Source organism: Dermacentor silvarum, chromosome 2, assembly GCF_013339745.2.
Source record: "Dermacentor silvarum isolate Dsil-2018 chromosome 2, BIME_Dsil_1.4, whole genome shotgun sequence".
Lineage (NCBI taxonomy): Eukaryota > Metazoa > Arthropoda > Arachnida > Ixodida > Ixodidae > Dermacentor > Dermacentor silvarum.
The window spans coordinates 45,572,779-45,592,089 of record NC_051155.1 but is presented as its reverse complement, the minus strand read 5'-3'; the positions used below and the strand labels follow the sequence as shown (position 1 = coordinate 45,592,089).

General features: G+C 46.7%; 1 protein-coding gene across 20 annotated transcripts in view; it reads left to right on the top strand.

Annotated features, from left to right (window-relative positions):
• Positions 1–19,311, top strand: part of LOC119439997 (calcitonin gene-related peptide type 1 receptor-like) — a 400,718-nt gene that overhangs the window by 261,270 nt on the left and 120,137 nt on the right. The window contains exon 1 of one of the 20 annotated variants that reach the window (XM_049661294.1): positions 5,536–5,942. The exons of the other annotated variants lie outside the window; for them this stretch is intronic. The gene's annotated coding sequence lies outside the window, so the exon portion shown is untranslated. Of the gene's footprint in view, positions 1–5,535; positions 5,943–19,311 lie in introns of those variants that run through there. 20 annotated transcript variants of the gene reach the window in all.

The window sequence follows — 19,311 nt, the reverse complement described above, 5'->3', positions numbered from 1 at the left end:
ACACAAATCTTGGGGTTATGAAATGTACTCATACTTCGTATCGACGCAGCTAGGAGCGCAGAACCCCGGTTTCTATATCTCAACATTTCTACCAGGTTCATTACTTCGACAGACGTGTCTGTACCTACGGTTATCGTCTGTTCACCGGCAGTGGCGTAACTGACAAAACAACATTTCTTTCGTTTTTCGTGCGTTCTGATATAAGCAACTGCTAAAGCAAACTCGAAACTATGCGTTCTCTAGCATGCTAAAGTATTCATACTGTAAAAAAAGTGCGACCGTACCGGCGCTCGAAGAATTGCGCAAAATGCACACTGCTCTTCATTTCAAGCACCCCCTCCCCTCCTTTTTTTTTCTACGCTGCCGCTCTGTTATGTTGAAACTTTATTTTGTGTTTTGTTTTTAGTCCGCTTATCAGCTTTCCACTGTTCCAGTTCTTCTTGCTAAACGAAAAGTAGTAGAGACACAAAAGCATTTTGGAAGTACGCACGCCTCTTTTCCATTCGAATTTTGTCTCTCAACGTTTATGGCAGGGCGTCGAAAGCGAAAATCTTACGGCTGGTCAGCTCAGTGAAGCGCGCAGGAAACGCAAAAGAAACATAAATGCAGGATGCGCGAGCATTGCGAACGATTTCTTGCCCGCCTTTCTCCTGAATGCTGCCCCGAGCGGTGATCGTTCGGAAAAGGCCGAACGCGAGTTTCTAGTTCTTTGCCTGCGCTACTGTCTACGGCAAACATGTAAACTCATAAGCGAAAGAAAGAAATGTAAGCCACGAAAACAGTGCGCGCTGAGCATATGATGTTCTCTCGCGCCCGGCGAGTTTGCGAAGTCTGCAGCACGGCCGCTCACAGACGTTTTTGCTGGATGTGATGCGGGTCTTCCGACGAATGCCTGTGCCTCGCAGAAGGGTGCTACGCATCCTGTATACTGCGGTGCTTTGTTTCTGATGCAGAATGATTGGATTTCGCATTGTTTAAATGGGAGCAAAGTTTTGACGCCACCGACCGTGTCGTTTCTATAGGCATGATCGCATTTTTTCCGGAGATATTTGGTTTGTGCCACCTAAAGTATTATCCATCAGCCGACTTAGCATAGTGTATAAGCAACGTACTTTTCTGACTGTACGTCTTTCTTTGTCTCTATGCCTTTGCTTTATGCGAATTATTATTAGTCGTTTTGAAAACATATATACGCTACACAGGAAAGGGCAAGCGAAGAGCAGGCTGCAACTGCCACCGGAAGGGGCACAACGCTTGCCTACTTTTCAGAAAGGAGGAGACAGCAACATAGAAATGCAAGATAGGAAGAAGGGGAGGGAAGAGGAAAGAAAGACAAAGAGGACAAATCTCAAAGAATTAAGCAGAACACATGCAGCGCAGGTCACACAGTAGGACCGGTCATTGCAGGTCACGCCACTAAACAATGTCCAAATAGAAGAACTTGTGTCTGAGGCTCCGTCCCCAGAAAACAGAAATAGAGTACAAACGTGAACCTTAGTTAGATTCTTTTCTAAATGTAAGAAGAGCGCGATGCGCCTGATCGCGTCGAGACGCACCACCACTGGAGTACAAACATTCGTCGAGTGTCGTACACGGCTGGCAAATTAAGGAGGTGATAGTCCCTCACTAGTGACGTGTGCTGCGCAACGAAAGCGGGGGACTTCAATATCAGGTGCTGAAGTGTCTCGCAGCAACCGCAAGACATACACGATGGACTGCCCACATGTCCTTGTCGATATAAAGGTCCGCACACGTTCACACAGCCAGACTGAGCTTGAGTAGTTGTGCTCTAGCGTGACAAGGCAAGACTCGACCGCGAACACGTGGCCGGAACGTTCCATTTGCGACATAGTTCCTTTATAAGAACGCACACTCTCTGAGTTGGGCAGCGTAGAGCTTGTCTCCGCTGGTTAAGGCTGCACCGTGAAAGTAATCGTCTATTCATTTAATAGGTCTGAACCCCGCAAAAACTATTTGTGCCATCACAGAGGGCCACGCTTGTACTTTCACGTACACACACGCACAAAAAAAAGAAAGCGGATCGCGGATATACGTGCGGCTTTCGGAGGCGTGTATACGTAGTTCCGAAATCTCGCCGTCTTCCCCCCTTTCCCAGTTTCGCGCCGCCCGCCACATGCGACGCTGAGCATCGCGCCACCGATGCTGCGCAGCAGCGCCGCCTGTTGACTGTACGGAGCCTATACTCTGTGACGGGTGCAAATAAAAAGGCTTATCTCTCTCTCTCTCAAGGGGTGACTTCTTTCATGGGGTGATAGTTATTATTTTATTTTGTGCCCAGGATCAGCGAGTGGAAGAACCTTCCCTGCAAAGTTGTATTATATTCATCACATGATGATCTTTATCACGCGCTATGTGTTTAATCATTCCTTTATTCGTATTTAATTGTTATATCTGCCCGGCTACAGATAAGATGCATGTAAAAATTTTAATTATGGGGTTTTACGCGCCAAAACCACGAGCTGATTATGAGACACGCCTTAGTGGGGGACTCTGGAAATTTGGACCACCTGGGGTTCTTTAACGTACACCTAAATCTAAGTACACGGGTGTTTTCTGCATTTCGCCCCCATCGAAATGCGGCCGCCGTGACCGCGATTAGATCCCGCGACCTCGTGCACTGCAGGCCGACACCATAGACACTGAGCAACCACGGCGGATGCAGGTATCTGAATAAGTAAATAAATTAATTAATAAACAAGTAAATAAATAAATAAATAACACATCACAGTTTCACCATGAGGGCGAAGCAATGAATGCGATAACAGCATTTATATTTTATTTATCAATACTTTAGGCCTACAGGATTGATATTGTTACAATATTCAATATTCAATGTTACAATATTCAACGAAGTGTAAGCCTCGAAGGTGTAGTGGCAGTATGAACTGAAGTAAACGTAAGCTGACTAAGTAAGAACGAGCTGTTGTTGTGCTAAGGGCCCTCGGTTTGAATCCTGCCGTCGTACAATTTTATTTATAATGTTTATTAAACACAACCAAAGTCTTCCTTAGCTGCTCTACCACCACTTTTCCGTATCGGGTAAGTTTCAAACCTCTTTCTTGGGCCGATCCTGAAGGTAGTGCACAGCCATGGCAATAAATTTACATCATTTTCACGTTTGAGCTCTGCTGTTGTTTCACACTTTTATTATAGCGAAGCTGTATATGGCTAAGCAAAACGCTCCTGGTCCGACCACAGAAACCCTCTTGCGGAAAAATACCTATCAAAAACCTATCGAAAACTCACGTCTCGGTGAAGGCGATGACTTGGTATATACCAAAATTGGCATGGAAGGGTGCGAATGTATGACTAACATGACGGATAGGTGACTTATCACATGCTCGTCAGTTACATCACGATTAACGATAATAAAATCACGTGTGGCGCACCCCCGCATTGGATATGCGAGTATGAGACAGGAACAAGAAGGAAGAAAGAATAATAGAAAGAAAGTAGAAAGAAAGAACGAAAGAAAGTAGAAATACAGAAATCACGCGTGGCTCATACCCGCGTTGGATATGTGGGTATGAGGTGCCGAGAGCAAGAGAGATATCGTCGGCGTGGGGCAGCGCCTCGACAGAAGATCGGGCCTGCGATGCGGAGCTCAAGCGGCAATGTCGAGCCGATCCGGCAGCTCGTGCGGCCGAGCTAGACGGATGCGTAACCAATAATTGAGGCAGACTTTAATGAACCGTCGGGATTAACCCAGTGAAAAACACCGGGGCCGCACATTTCAGCTTCGTTGGTTTACCATCTGTACGGGGTGCATATGCGGTGAATTTTTCAAGCGAAGCTTGTATTGCCTTACTGGTGTTGGTGTACGAAAAAACGCACCAAACCGCGCGAAAATAAAAAATACTCCTCGGGCTGCTGAATTGAACCACCAACCACAGGGTTGGGAAACCGCCGCGCTAAACGATTCAGCCACGGTCGGTTCAACTTACGCGCCCTTTAAAGCGGGGTTTTAACGCGAAAGCTTTAAGGGCCTCGTGTCGCAGAAAATTCGGCGCCGGCATCGACATCTGTGGCATCGGTGACGGAATAATTCATCCCGAACCACTCCGACCACACAGGCCTTCCCCTGTCTTGCGCTGGTTGATTGCGCTAGCATATCGAATATATATACATAAATATATAGGGAACCTCACGGCGACGCCGATGACAAAAAATTGCTTGGAGTGTCCATACACGGCCGCTGGATCGTCAATATAACTGCTATTGTATAATAAATCAGGCTTTAAGGTGTTCACGCGATCTCTAAGCATGGCGGTTCAGCGAGCTAGGAATGCTATGTTGTTCATGGATTTCCTGAAATTTGTCCTCTTGACTTGAAACTAATTTGGAACTTTCCAATTTGTAATTTTCAAACATAACAGCGCGCAATATTTTTTTGCACAGCAATGGGCAGTGAGTACGCATGTTTGCGAAAAACGAAACAGACGGCTATCTAGGTGAAAAAAAAATATATTGAAAAACGTTTCATCACCCACACCGGAAGCGGGGGGGGGGGGGGGGGGTTCTATTCACAATAAAGGGGTAATTGTGAACAATGCCCCCATGTGGTGTCTGATACGTCTACTTTTTAAAAGAATATTTATCACCTTGGTCGGCGTCTGTTTTGCTTTTCGCCATGATTCCTCCCCAGGCGAGATTTCGGCAGACTCTTGACTGCAGCACGTGTGGTCGCCAGTAGAACAATGGCAGTGAGTGCCGCAGCCAGAAATTCTTCCCTGGAGGGGGGGGGGGGGGGGGGGTGCTCTCACTGAAGCGGGGACGGGGAGAACGTGAAAATGAGGGCGGGTGGCTGGACAGTCGGCATAATAGCAACAGAAATTTCTGAAAGAGGGGCGGCACGTGCCTGGCGTGCCCTCCCCCCCCCCTCCTCCCGGCTTTGCCACTGAATAGAATTGGCAATTAATACTTATGTTTGGCTAGCATTGTTTTCTTCAGGCGCTTAGGAAAAATAAAAACAAAGTGATATGTAGGAATTTTAGATCAAAAAGGGGCAAATAAAGAGTAATAAATAGAGTAGAACAGAGTCTGAAGCCACAAAAACAAAGATCAGACAAATACATGATCTAGTTTACTTAGCGTGGTATCTGAACGATCAAAGCTCCAGAGTTCCCTCTAATGATTTTAGTAGGGAACTCTACGGCGCGATCGACGACCGCTTTAGCATTCCGACGCGCTACGACCGGCCAGCCCCCGCTCCCTTTGAAGCGATCGTATGGAGTCCGCAGCACGGCAGCGCGGGGCATCCTCCGGCCGCCTCTTCTGCGCCACCGGTGTTCCCTTCCTTCGTGGTGAGGATTTCGAGCGGCCGTGTCGCTACCGTAGCACTAGAGTCGAGGAGAGGGGGCGCGGTCCTTTCTCCTGGTCGAACTCTCGCAGTTCGTCGGCGGCCGAGCGGAACGGTTAGTCTTCGGCGGTCCGGTGTGCGCGCAGGGTAGCACTTAGCGAGTGCTCTCCACCGCACACTTTTGAACAGACCACGCGCTTTCCCACAAATGTCAAGTTTTGGTCGGCTTCGCTTTTGCCGTTACCACGACGCGAATTTCGGGTAGAAACTTAGGCGCGCGTCTTTCTGTTGTGTTCCTCAATCTGTACAGTGTTTCTGGGACGTATTCAAGAAACCGATCTCCTCATCTCCCGTGTCCGTGTTCATCGATTGCTACTGCGTAAGAAGACTGTGCTCGGTTGATCCAAACGGCCAGCGACCTATGACTGGAAAGTGAAATTGACGCGTGTTCCCGTATTCTGAAAGAGCAGTCGTTTCATCGTGGCAATGACTGTAGTTTTCTGCCGCGTAACGCTGACTGTGTTGAACACGTGCGTTGCACGTTATCGATGAGCGGTCCTAATCGACGTGGTCGCCTCATCGAGGCAGCCTGACTGCCACTCTTCCGGATTACTTCAGTACTGTAAGTGTTGTGGTTCTTTATGCATACCGTAATTTTTCTGAATTCAGGCAAACTAAGGCAATTCTTTTTCACACGATACTCACCAGCGCTGCCGGCAACCCTTCTTTATTCGTCGGTTTACTATTACGAGAGCAGCTGGCATGCTTTGTGTGCTCTGTAGATGCGGATGTCCGTGACTTTCATCTTGTTTTCTTTCTTAATTTTTTCCACCGCCCAATAGTTAGTGTGACAGGCTGTTCCTGCTTGACCCAGACCATACTTTTGCTTGTAAAGTTGGAGTGATTCATAAACACCCAGCTCTCGCTATCAGGATTACAGCAGAGTCTTAGAGCATTCCAACGTTTTTATATAGGATGTGCACCTTAAACAGGGTGTCCCAGCTATCACGCAGCACGATTTAAAAATAGAGGAACGGCGTTACGCGAAGCAAACCTGGTGCGTATTGTTTCCAGTACACTGGAGCAGCCACCAGTAATTTTTTCATTACTGAGATTTAATTACGTAATTTTAATTAATTATCTAACTCGAGAAGTATTGTCCTAGTTATCAAAGTGTCAATGAGAAAATTGTAGAGCAACATGAAAAACTCCCGATACAGCTTTCCGTTGCTCAATACGTGCTACATAAAATTGTTTTTCCGAGCATGAAAGAAGCCCGCGAATGCACGCAAAGTGCCTCGAGCGGCTAGTCGTGCGGCAATTCTGCGTGTATTCGCGGGCTTCTTTCACACTCGGAAAAACAAATTTATGTAGCACGTATTGAGCAACAGAAAGGTGTATCGGGAGTTTTTCATGTTGCTCTACAACTTTCTCATTGACACTTTGATAATTAGGACAGTACTTCTCAAGTTAGATAATTAATTAAAATTACCTAACTAAATCTCAGTAACGAAAAAAACCACTGGCGGCTACTCCAGTGCACTGGAAACAAGACGCGCCAGGTTTTCTTCGCGTAACGCCGTTCCTCTATTTTTAAATCGTGCTGCGTGATAGCTGGGACACCCTGTGTATTCAATTCAATGCAGTGTTACTTTTCCTTGCTGGCAAAAAGATAGTAGTCGCATAAAAGCTGGGAAATTGCGGCGCCATACTTTGGTAGCAATAAACAGCTTTATCATGATGCTTCAGGTATAGTTAAACGTATTGATGTTCTCGCGTAGTCGCTATTCATGTCACCTGAGATAGTGATATATTTGAAGAAACGAGATGCTTAGAGTTACTGGTTTGCTACCCTACAGTGGGGTAGTAGAAACGAGTCGCAAAGAGGATAATTGTGCGTTAAGAAATTCCCCTTTGCCCTTCGAGATGTCTCATGTTTTCCTACTTAGATGTCTGCATCTGAAGAAAAGATGGTGTTCTTGACAACGTTGTATCAGCAAGCGTGGTTGATCTTTCGCACTTCAGTAATTTTCCCGATGATTTATTTCACGTAATGCTTTTGGGACTTAAAAACGTCTGCCTTGTACACGACGTGTTATGAAAGAGATACCCATATGTTTATTTTACCCGATTAATAGGCACCTCTTGCGGATTAGTGGCGTCATTTAATATCAAATTTTAATACAATAAAATAGCTACATTAGGAAAATGCGATAGGTTAATCACCATTGTGTTAATAGATGAGAAACACAAGGTACATTCTCTCCAAAATAACCAACAAAAGTTTGCGTTGCTGTAGGGCTGCACACACTGTACACATAGTATAAAAAAAAGAAGAAAGAGAACATTTCAGTCACCAGAATTATGCACATGCGAGGCACATTAAACGTTTGTCGAATGCTACACTTTAGGTAGCAAGGCAGTATGTAACCTGAAAGCCGAAGTGCTAAAAACGCATTTTGTAGTCGTAGTGAATATGTAGGTTAGTTTTATTTGCTGAGGATTTGATATGATGAGAAAAAGAGCCAGCGCATCGTTTCCGAATAGCAGGTAATCGCAAAATAGGTCATTAGCAGCCAAAAATTATTTGTATTTATTTCACCAAATATCGCCGGGTTCTGCGAGTATAAGAACGGACGAAGCGTCCAAGAAAGGATGATAGGGAACGCGTCTCATTTTGCTTGCCTTCGTGGTCGTAACGTTTAATTATCGAGGGGGGGGGGGGGGGGCATTTTTAAAGCACCTACGTTCCCAAAGACGTCGGCGCCTGCTACTGCACTTTGGTGTCATTAGAATTCATACGGAAACAATTAATGGTTAGAATACAGTATATGGTCACATTACAAACGTTGTGTACACTGTCATAGTAACTTCTGCACGCTGAAAACATTGTGTTGTATGTTGTAACTGGTGTTATCAACAGTGTATTGTTCACACACACACACACACGCACACACTACTAAACAAGCAAGCAGGAATGCGACAATAGAAATAAAACGCACAATCACAAACTTTATACTACGTAGCGGAACAACGATTAATCAGCACCATCTGTTGAATCAAATATTAGTGGTAGGTGGATATTTACAGCGCGTCTTACTTTGTCGAGACTACAGCTAGGCCGCCTGTTGTAAGTTTTTTTTTCTGAGCATCCACAGTATATATATGTGAAGGAATTTTTGTCGGCTGCGCCACTTACGCCATTTACATTTCGCACGGCCCAAGGCCCATTACCGCTCCAAGCCCTTCTTCGCACTCACCTCTAGATAACGGTCTCTAAGAAACTCATGCTTTCGCAAATATCGCTTGACGCCTTGACTGAGAAAAATAAAAATAACACAGAAAAACTCACTGCGCGGCTTTACTTGACTTGCGGTTGTTCTTTTCGTGTTCTCGCAGTAATCCCACGTGGCAACTTTCGTTACCCTTGAGTAGAGCATTGCGTGGCCGAGAGGATTAAACGGCAAGACCTGCTTCGTAAAGAGCAGATACATGCCACTTTCCTCATTTGGCAGCACCTCCTGTGCACAGTTAGTGTAGAATTTAACGTTTCATTGTAATTGCTCAAAAAATAAATATTGCGCTAAAGATTATTCCCGTCTCCTGAAAAGTTACGCAAAGTATATTTTCGTCATTTCGTCTAAAATTAGGCGAATCCGCTTGGTACATGCAAGACTTTTGCAAGACTTAAACTGATAAAGGCTTTCCTTATTCTGCTTTCGTTCATCGTAGCTCGTGTGGCATTTTACACAGTGATGAACTGAAGTGGGGAAGTAGAAAACTTGATGCAGGCGTCTATCTATAAGTGTCATTAAAACTCGGAATGAGCAACAGGTTTGATTACACTTCCGTCCTCTTCTCGATAGGTCGCTGTTGAGAGATTAATGTAGAGAGTACCTTGGATATTTCATTTATCTAAGTTCTACAGTTACGAACAGCATGTAAACTTAATAATGTTGTAAAATAAATAACTACATTAAACATGAAAGAAAGAAAGGGAAGGAATGAAGGATAGGCAGAGAGATTAGTTAGACAACTTGCTGCCCAGCACACATAGGGAGCGTGAGTGAAAGAGAGAGAGAGAGAAGGCATCAGTTTAGAATAACCATAGTAATGATAATGATGCCGTAACTCAGATTTCATTCAACCTTTGTCGTTAGTACACGTTGCTACCTGAATGCTTACACGGTAGTCCGCTGGTGCAAGAGTCACCCTGCAGTTTAATACTAACATGGATGGCGGATCCAGACAGAGAGCTCAGTTCAAGTTCAATTCGCAGTGCACAGCATAAGTGCGTCACTTCGTACATGACTCTACTCTGCCACTTATCTCAAACCTTGATGTAGCTAGCACTGTGTCTATAGACCTTATAATCGGGCGAGGAGGAAATGGCACGGTTCCAGCCTTTTCGCCTCTCTGGCTTGTGCGAGCCTGTCCGGCGCTGCTGAAATGTGTTGCCGTCGCATCCTGCAGAACAAGTCGAAGACGCTTTGGCTTGTTCTCCGTGAAATTTACGTGATTCCAGTTCATACGAGGTCGTCAAAGAACCACTATGTAACCTTTCGGCGGAGCGTTAACTACGGGATGCGGTCATTTTTCTTGGCTGCGCGAACATGCGACGCGCATCATCAACCGCGGTGTGTGTGTGTGTGTGTTGTAAACTATATTGGCTGTATCAGTTTTTATTCAGCAAAGACCAGCGCCGTCTACGAATTTTCAGCGTGAATTGGAAACTCTCCTTACTATCTGATCGCACGGCGTAAGAACTAAAACATAATATTGCTCGTGTACGGCCAGCGCACTGCAACACCTAAACATCAAATCGCAAATCGTTATAAAATATTTACGTCAGCTACCGGCATCATCCTCACGCATTTCAAGTCCAGTAGACCTGAAATCACTATGCTGTGTTTTTTAAGGCTCCTATATGACGCTGACGGCGTTGCTCAACACAGCGCTCATCGCCGTTGATTATTGCCTGCTTCGGCATTTGCATTTTTGCACTGTAGAGCAGTAATACACAAAGGGGAACACCTAAAAAGAATGCAACACCCATTTGTGAGTACAAATTTCTGTAAACGGGTGAGTGCGTCGCAGACAACGGGAGGAACAAAAGAAAAAGACCCACACTTGGTAATGCCACAGTAACACCTGGTATGGTCATACCGCAGGCTTTGGCTATGTGCTATAAAGCTCAAACAGATCTATAACCCAGCATCTAACACTGCTTCGGAAGCTCGCGCGATCCGCACCCGGTCGCTTGACCTTTCGACAAGTGTGATTCACGCTGTACGGTATGCTGTTACCAGTTACCAAAACTATTTTATTCGTGAACGGAAACCTCGGCCAGCAAAAACGAGGAAGTCGCGCAGTGTGTCGATCAGATAAGAAGTCGAGCACTTCTAAAAGTAAGCAACAGGAGTTATTCCGTGGGAGGACGGTAGCCACGCCGTTAGGATTGCCATATGTTTCGTAACTACTCATTGCTGCTAGACCACAGCTTAGAATTGCACTGAGAATGCTAAAAGGTATATATACAAAAAAGTGCCCTAATACTTAAAGGTAAGTTCGCCTTTTGCTTCAGATTACGATGTTTGTGATCAACATGTTAAGAAAGGCCAATAAAGGAACTAATTTGCTTATGAAAGCCATCGGGAGGAACTTTTTAAACAAGACATGTCACCCCTGCACCCGGCGCGGTAGAGGAGTGGCGATGGCATCTATCTAGCTGCTGAGCTCCAGGCCCGGGTTCAATCCAGGCTGCGACGACCGCGTTTCGGTCAGGGAGAGATGCTAAAATGCTCGCGTACTTAAATTTAGAGGCATCCAGTGGTCAAAATTAATGCGGAGTCCCCCACTACGGCGTGCCTCTTAACCATCTCATTGTTTTGACACGTAATACCCCAGAATGTAAATAAATAATATTGCAACACCGATGTTAGCTTTTGCAAGCATTCAGTCTTGTTTGATTAAGGAATGCATGCGACGTTGATTACAAGACTCTCAAGTATCATCGGTTGCAGGGTAGTGAAAAACTACTCTTATCAATTTCTCTCGGTTACCACTCGGTTACCAGATATGTCTCGGTATACCCGCAACGCACATTACCGCGCGCACTTCTTGATGCAAAATGACGCCCCCTGCCCTTCGGTAATGAAAGCGAGCTCCTTCATTGCGCCACGGCGTTTTGTCACTGTAAATATGCCAGTAATCAATGGATTTAGGTTTAGGGATTTTTCGCCGAAATCCCTCTGCTGTCTCGGCAGCTGCGTTCTTGGAGCAGGTGCCCTGAGCGGTTGCAGAGAGTAAAGTCCTATGTCCTAACATCCCTCTAATGACTAGCTAGGATAGCGGGAAAGGCGTGCAAAGTGCTTGCCAGTGCTGGCTAATGACGTTGCAGTGCGTAAACTACGGTGTATTTCGTCACGACGAACCTACATTCGTTGATTCCCTCAAGAAATATAGAGTAGGACGTTTATTATCACTATTTAAAGTCTCTAATGGCGCCTAATTAAGGCTTCTCCATTTTCGGCCAAGACGACAATGAGTTCGTCGACTTCGTGTGCCTTCGCATCGCTTCACATTCTCCTACACGCTGAGTGCCACTGAATTCGGTTCGGTTCTACTTCACGCTGTCGTGAGGCTCTCTGGATTTTCTTCCCACTTTGCTTGTACAAGTATGTATATTATACTCACGGCGTGAAAAGCGTCAATTTAGGACTAACTAATGCGCCTACTTTCGTTTATACCATCTCCATTTCCCGCGGCATCGAAGCAATTTAGGCTCGTACACTTATACAAGAGTCCGCGCCGCTATTAGTCAGCAGAATGGTAGCGACACGAGATGGCACTCCCGAGTAATTGCACATAGGGAGCGCTCTTTAAAGTTTCCCCGTTGCATTTCATTCGGTGAGCTTATGGTAGCAAGAAATTCGGGTATACTTTTTAAGGCGAAAGCCTTAGATCAGAATGTTTCAAGGTCGCGTTGTGAGGTACATAAAAACGAACGCGCCGGGGAAGGAAAACAGCAGCGCCGGACGAGGGTTCTGAGAAAGGGCGATGGAGCGCAGTCGTTTCTTTGCCGAACTTCCGTTGCCGCCCCGGAGGTTATTTTACATGCTGCCGTTTCAGTTGCGAGCTGCGTATTTTTTCTGCCGTATTCGCATGGACAGTGTGACTTTCCATCTTCTCGGTGTAGCCTCTACCTTGCCGTTCCTAATCAACGGACGAAGATGTGAAGCAAGGAATCTACGTGCTACTGTGTGCAAGTTTTCAACTGTCTTAGTGTTAGTATGAGAAGTTTGGGCTATAATACAGCGTGTGGTGCATTAAAAAAGGAAATTATATATATAGTAGTACCTGGATTTTTCAGTGGGTCAAGCGTAGTTAGAAATATGAGCAGCACAACTTCGCGGTTATCTTAGGTTTATTTACCCAACAGTTTCGGTCGGTGGTCCGACCTTATTCGAGGGATATATATATATATATATATATATATATATATATATATATATATATATTGAGGGCAGGAATGTGGAGAGGCCGGCCTGAATAATGTCCGTGCAGCCTGCTACTCCGCGCTGAGGAATGGGTTTAGAGGATTTACAGAGATAGGATGTGAAGCGGCAGTTACTGCAGTGTGGCTAGGAGACTGTCTATAACTTGGATAATATTTGTAGCTGTTAGCGCCTCCGGCGCACTTAAGCCAGCTGCAGTAGCAGCTCTACAAGGCGTCGATTCCTTATCGTAGTATGGCTTTGATTACAGAGTTCCATGGTGATTCTTCGATGCAGTGTATGTTGTTGCTCGCGCTGACAGTCCAAGGCCCGTGTGCGCGGCAGCAAGCATGGCCATACATTCGATTCCCGGCTTGCGCTGCTTGCTTGAAGCAATGGCTCGGATAGATCTATTGATACCAATTGAACTACCTTCTGCTGGACCTGGGGAAATGGAGCCAGGGAACTCTCCTTTGGACCTACAGCTTGTCCAGGTCGACGACGCAAATCGTCTCCTTCGGTGCTGCGCTAACGCAGCCGCCTCTTTGTGGGACCTACTTGTATTGCTCATTTGGTTCAGTATTTTTATCTCCTTTTTCTGTTTAGGACAATCCTTGGAATTGATCTCATGAAGTCCATCGCAATTCTAGCACTTTGTTTCTTTTACTGTGAATGAAGATATGTCATGGCTGCCGGCACAGCGAAGGCATGCGGTATATGGCCTCGGCAGACAGCGCTGACATGGCTTAAGGTACATAAGGACGCACCGGGTGCCTCACGTAGCCCACCTTGACATGGTCAGGTAGCGTGTCTCTCTCAAAGATAAGCTTGACGCTCGTCGAGCGACCAAAGTGGTTAAAGTCGATGATCATAGCTGTTGAACACAGAAGCCTTTGTAACTCTTCGTCGCTGATGACAATCACGACATCTTAAATAACGCCTGCCCTAGTGCGACCAACGTGCCCAATGAACGACCGGACTTCTATGTGTCCCAGTATGGACACGGTTCTCAATTTTTCTAGGCTGGCCTGCGTCGCTACTTCCACTGTGACTATGTTTTTCTTGGTGTTGAAACGCGCTTCGTTAATTCCTTTCTGAGCCTCATCACCAAGGTGGCTGTTGAGAATTTGTCCATGTACGAAATTTCAATTGTTAGAGACGTCGAGAGGCACAAACACATTCGCGTTAGTCGGAGTAGGCAGTGTGTTGGGGACAATACTCACTCACTTCTTTGGTTGTCTTCCGGTATTTCCTCTTCAGTCGCTTGCCCTCCACAACGGTGTAGTCATTGTCGGAGTCCATTGGTTCGCTCTAGGAGAAACAGGAGCCGGACATCTCCATGTCGACGTGGCGAGCCTTACAATGTATCACTGATGGACGCAGGGCGAAGCGGCGGGCTCGACGTAAGTGTTGGCGTGCCGTCTGTCATCGCCTCGCACTGCTTCTAGTCATCGCCTGCCGCACTAGTGCGCCAAGTGTTGCGTGAGCGGAGAGAGCATCGCCGCCACGCCACGTCACCAGCGTGCCTCGACGGAGTAGACACGGTGACGCGACGCCACAGGGCGAGACGGGTTTTCGTCCGCAAGGCTCGCGTGCGTGCGCGTGCCGCCGTTCAATTAGACGTTAATGCTCTTGCATTCACAACACATAATCACTAACCGTACCAATTTAATCGCAAGACTCGATAAGATACCCCGCAGCAAAACTCGAAAACATTACTCGCAGCGCAAAACTCGAAGGACCGCTCATCGGCGTTCAATTGGACATCAATGATTTTGCATTCACAACACATAAGTGCTTAGGTGCCATGGGCATTTTTGTGTCAAATTCTGTCTTTGCCTGCTAGGTAGGGTAACTGGGGTTTAACTGAAGAGGTTGAAAGCAGTACGCCTTCGGCTACTCCCCACCCCCTCCATTTCAGTGGTATGCAAAAAAAATCTGGTTTAAAATTCCAAGCTGAGAAGAAAGAACTTCGCTTGCTTAAAGCGCGATCGGCGTTACTGAGTGGTAGCCATCATCGAATAATTCTGTGCAATAATTATAAGGTAACAGAATTACGACAGCGTTTATGCCTGTATAAGCAACCGATATTTACCACTATTCACGTGGCCGCCAGAACAGGGCGTCACCACGGAAAATTTGCGCGGCATCGGTTGCTCTTTTTTGAGTCTGCAAAAGGTGCCGTTTATATCTGCCGAGACGGATTTTGAAACGAGACGGATCGGAATAATTTGTAACATTCAATGGTTTTGGGGGGAACGCTCTTCACAATTCGAGCACACAATGGTCACAGGCAAGCACTATGATTACCGCGCATGCATAATTATTGAAGTTTCGCAAATAGCAAGAGAGAATAGCGCATGCGTTAGCGAACCATTTATCGCTCATCTGATAACACGCTTATGTTTTTGGAAAGCGCGACCATACTTGCCTAATAATGGCGTTCACGTGGCTTTTTTTTTTACTTCGCTTCTACCTTTTTTTCAGTTTGGTGTGTTGCGGGCCCTAAATGTGTGTGCGTGTGGGGGGGCGGAGGGGCTGGCATCCACAGTTGACCGTCAACGCTTTTCCCTCCAAGCTTGCGCTCGTTACTAATTCCTACATTCGCTTTTTTACCCTAGCCCTGATTTCGAAACCCGACTGCCAGGTTATAAGCCCGCGGGCCAGTTGTCTGGCTGCTTCGAGACCATTTAGTGTATTTTATATCGTCTTTTTTAAAGAAAGCATTCCTTTAGTTCTGGCACGGAAACCGTTCCTAATTTGTATTCTTCGCGGCAAGCTCTACAGCCTACTGTTTTCTGTGCACTGTTCCTTTTCATGTCATTGATTCTTTTTTCGTGTCCGATATATGTAGCGTGGTGTGAATGCGAAAGAGCTTGAGCAAGTAATACTGCTCTACTTATGCAGCCACCCAGGTGCGTCACAGCCGTCCTCTAAGCCAGTGCAACTCAGTATATAGAACGGTGCGAAGTTGCAGACGGCGCACTTCAGACAAGAGGCCCCCCGTTCTTCTGACGATATACTGGTTTCCACTGAGAGCAAAGAAGGAACTGCTATCAAATAAACACTGCGCAATTTATTTCACCTATGTTTCGGTTTTGCACAGCCATTTATCTAAGCGAATGTACCGAAGTACTACTGAAAAACTACACATGTATGTTGGAAAAGGCGAAAGCCCAGAAAAGCAGAATCATGAATTAAGATTAGAAGATGAAAAGATGTGCGAATGACATTCGGTTTATGAGGGACATCACTGTTTAAGGCTCGGGAATAATACCGACAACCTGGCGTTCTTTAACGTGGAGTTAAACCAAAGCGCTCAGGCGCTTTTGCATTCCACCTCTATCACAATGCGGCCACTGCGGCTGAAAGTCGAACGCTCGACCTATAGATCATCAGCAGAACGTCAGAACCTACGAGCCGCTGCGGCGGGTGATAATCAAAATCGCCGACTGGCTAAAAAGGCAGTCCGGTTGCACCAGTTATGTTCTATGTAGCAGGCGACACGCACGCTTCAGGTGCAACATACACACCGCTTCGGTTCTGCGAGCCGCGGGAAAAACTAATTGCTGCGACCACTCCTTTTCAAGCTGAAGATAACCATCGAATAGCGTATTGCAACCAGCTCACATTTGGCGATTGCAGCCACGGACCGACGATTCGATAAGCACGTTCGTTTGCGGGCCTGTCGTATTATTCCGATAGCAATTACACAGACACTTCAGGCGCATTTCTGCCATCGCCGTCATGTTCCGTATAAAGTATAAACTGCATGCAGGCGATCTTCGCATGAGACCGATTTTGTGCGCGACGGTGACGAGCAATGACTTCGAGCGACGAAACGAGCCGTCGCGCGAACAGATCGCTCGGTCTTGTCGCTCGATCGTTCGGTTCTGGAAATCTAGAATTCATCGCTCGGGTCGCCCGTAAGTGCTATGAGCGACTAGGCAATAGCGCGAAGCCGGAACGGGATGTGCATCAGTCAAGTACTACCGATTGTCGCATGGCACGAGCAAACGACTAAATTTTGATACGTGCAAGGATAAGAACCTAGTGCAAGACCTTTAGAAATATTTATGCGGCTGTTTACAGTAAAACACATCAACTTAAAGGCAACAACAGGGAGAGGTACTCAATAGACCGATCTCACCACGAGTTGCACTACGCCACCGCAGCCGCGGTGCATGCCGGTAACTAGAGTTCTCGGCCGCGACTGCATCGTTGCGGCTGCATTGGTGCTGCATCCGAGAGCTGTTTTTTGAGGTCTCATGCGTTGTATAGATTCACCGCAATGGGTGGATTCACGTGTTGCGTGCCAGGATGCTACAAGAACAGCCTGAAGCACAAGGGCACCAGTTTTCATGTGTTCCCGAAGGATACGAAGCTCCGACAGAAATGGGTGCGACAAATAAACAGAGTCGGACAGCGCGGCAAATACGGCAAGTTTTCTTGTTTAACGTGTTTGAGATTTTCTTGTATTTAATGCATGACATGTTATTGCGCTAGTGCGTAATTACAGGATTGCTAAAGCACGACTGATGGGCTGATCAGTGACCGCGAAGCGGCATAGCGTGTGCTCGACCCCCTTGCCGAGGTGATCGCTGCAAGCGGCAGCTGATACAACCTGTTTTACGCGCGAAACAGTGTTCGCTAGAACGTAGTAATATCCAAGCAGGTTGCTAATACCTAAACTGACCTCTTACGAAAGTGATGAGTCAAGCGTCTAGCACCAACGAGATCTCTGATGCAAGGCAAGCTTCTCCAGTGCACGGCAAAAGAGTTGGTCAGCGGCGCCGGCGTTTCAGCCGACGGCGCCGCGGGTGTTTCCCTGTTCCTTTCAATCTGATATTTTACTATTACGAGCAGAAGCTAAAGTGGCAACAACGGTAATAAAACTTGGCATCTCACGAGCGTTGGCGGCTTTTATTGGCGCACCGTGCGCTGTACTTCCGAAGTGTTAAAGCATAGCGACAATATCGGCGCTGAGCCATCGGCTACGAGCTCGCCGCCGCTTATCCGTAGCTTTGCGCCCGCTGCCTAATGACTCACAGACTCAGCCATCCATTGTGCAGAAGCAAATATTTTGTCGTTCACGAGACTTCCCCGGACCAGTATACTACATGGGCTCTTCATACCACTTCCCGAGAAGCACACAAGTTGGGAAGCACATGCGCTAAACTAGTCACCCGTACGAAACACGCCGCAAGGCATTCCAATACTTTCCGTCCATGCTCAGTGTATGCGCACTATGCTAAAGAAGCGCGGCGGGTGGTCAACACAACAAATGTTCTCGTAAACAAGTCTAAACTTGCCGTCTTCCAATGCCGTCCGCGGCAGGGTTTCACAAATCTTTACAGAACTAACGCTAAGTTTCAACAGCAAAAACTTTGCAAGGTACTATGTTTGACGTTCCGACAGCAAGCCGTAAAGATCGAAACAACGAAAAGCCTGCCTCGCTTCGTTTCTTCGTAAATGTGCGTGAAAACTGGTAGTAATAAATAAAAACCGAACTCCTTCGGTTTTGTCCCGTTCATAGCGCAGCTTCGCAAGTCGCGGAGAGCTCTGCGCAGTATGGTCAAGCTGTGTTCTGCAGATACTATACCCTCGCTTGCGCGCCGCGATCCACCGAAGTATTTTGCTCGCATGACAACAGGACCATGCTTTCTCGTTCGTTTTTTTTTATTATTCATTCAGCGAACACGGGTAGTGGCACTGCGAAGCGACGTATGCGCATCAAATGTGAGACGGCGTGGTAGTATGTTGACATCGGCACTGTCGACCGTTCATTTTTCGCAGGCAGCGCTAAAACACCGGATAAATTGAAATGAAACACTTACATTGAAGGTCCGGGCACAGTCTTCTACTGCGTTCCGTTGTCGTACACGTCGAGGATTCGTGCAAAACGCCGATGTATCCAAAGCGCGAAGCTTGCAGCCGCGCCAACAACACTCAGGCGTGCGCAGAGTACTCCAGTTAAGATGGCGGCAGCTCCACTTCCGGAAACTCGCGCATGCGCAGATCGTGCGGTGAGATCGGTCTATTTCGTCGCTCGCATGCGGTCGCACGAGCGAGCGCGAGCGTCGCACGAGCGAACGCGGCAGCCATCGCGTCGCTTGTCGCTGTCGCGCGCAAGATCGCGTGCATGCTGTTTATACTTAAGGTCCAAAGGCGATAACATCGTCTCCGCGCCGTATGCTATATGTGCGAGTGAAAACTTGCGAGGGTGAGCCGATGATGGCGGCAAGGTCGATCTAAATGGTTGCGAAGCTTCGGGCGAAAAGCGGTTCAGAACGAATTGTCACCGACATCAGCAAGGGTGGTTATGGGAGCAGCGATTGAAGCGCGACTGTGTTTGGAGGGAACAAACATTGGGAAAGAAAAAAGCGTTTTTTAATTAAAGCAAGGCATAGTTAGATTCATTCAACGAAAATAAAATTCCTAATCAATTTTATGTACGCATGGCGAAAAAAGAACAACTCTGTTTTACTTGATCAT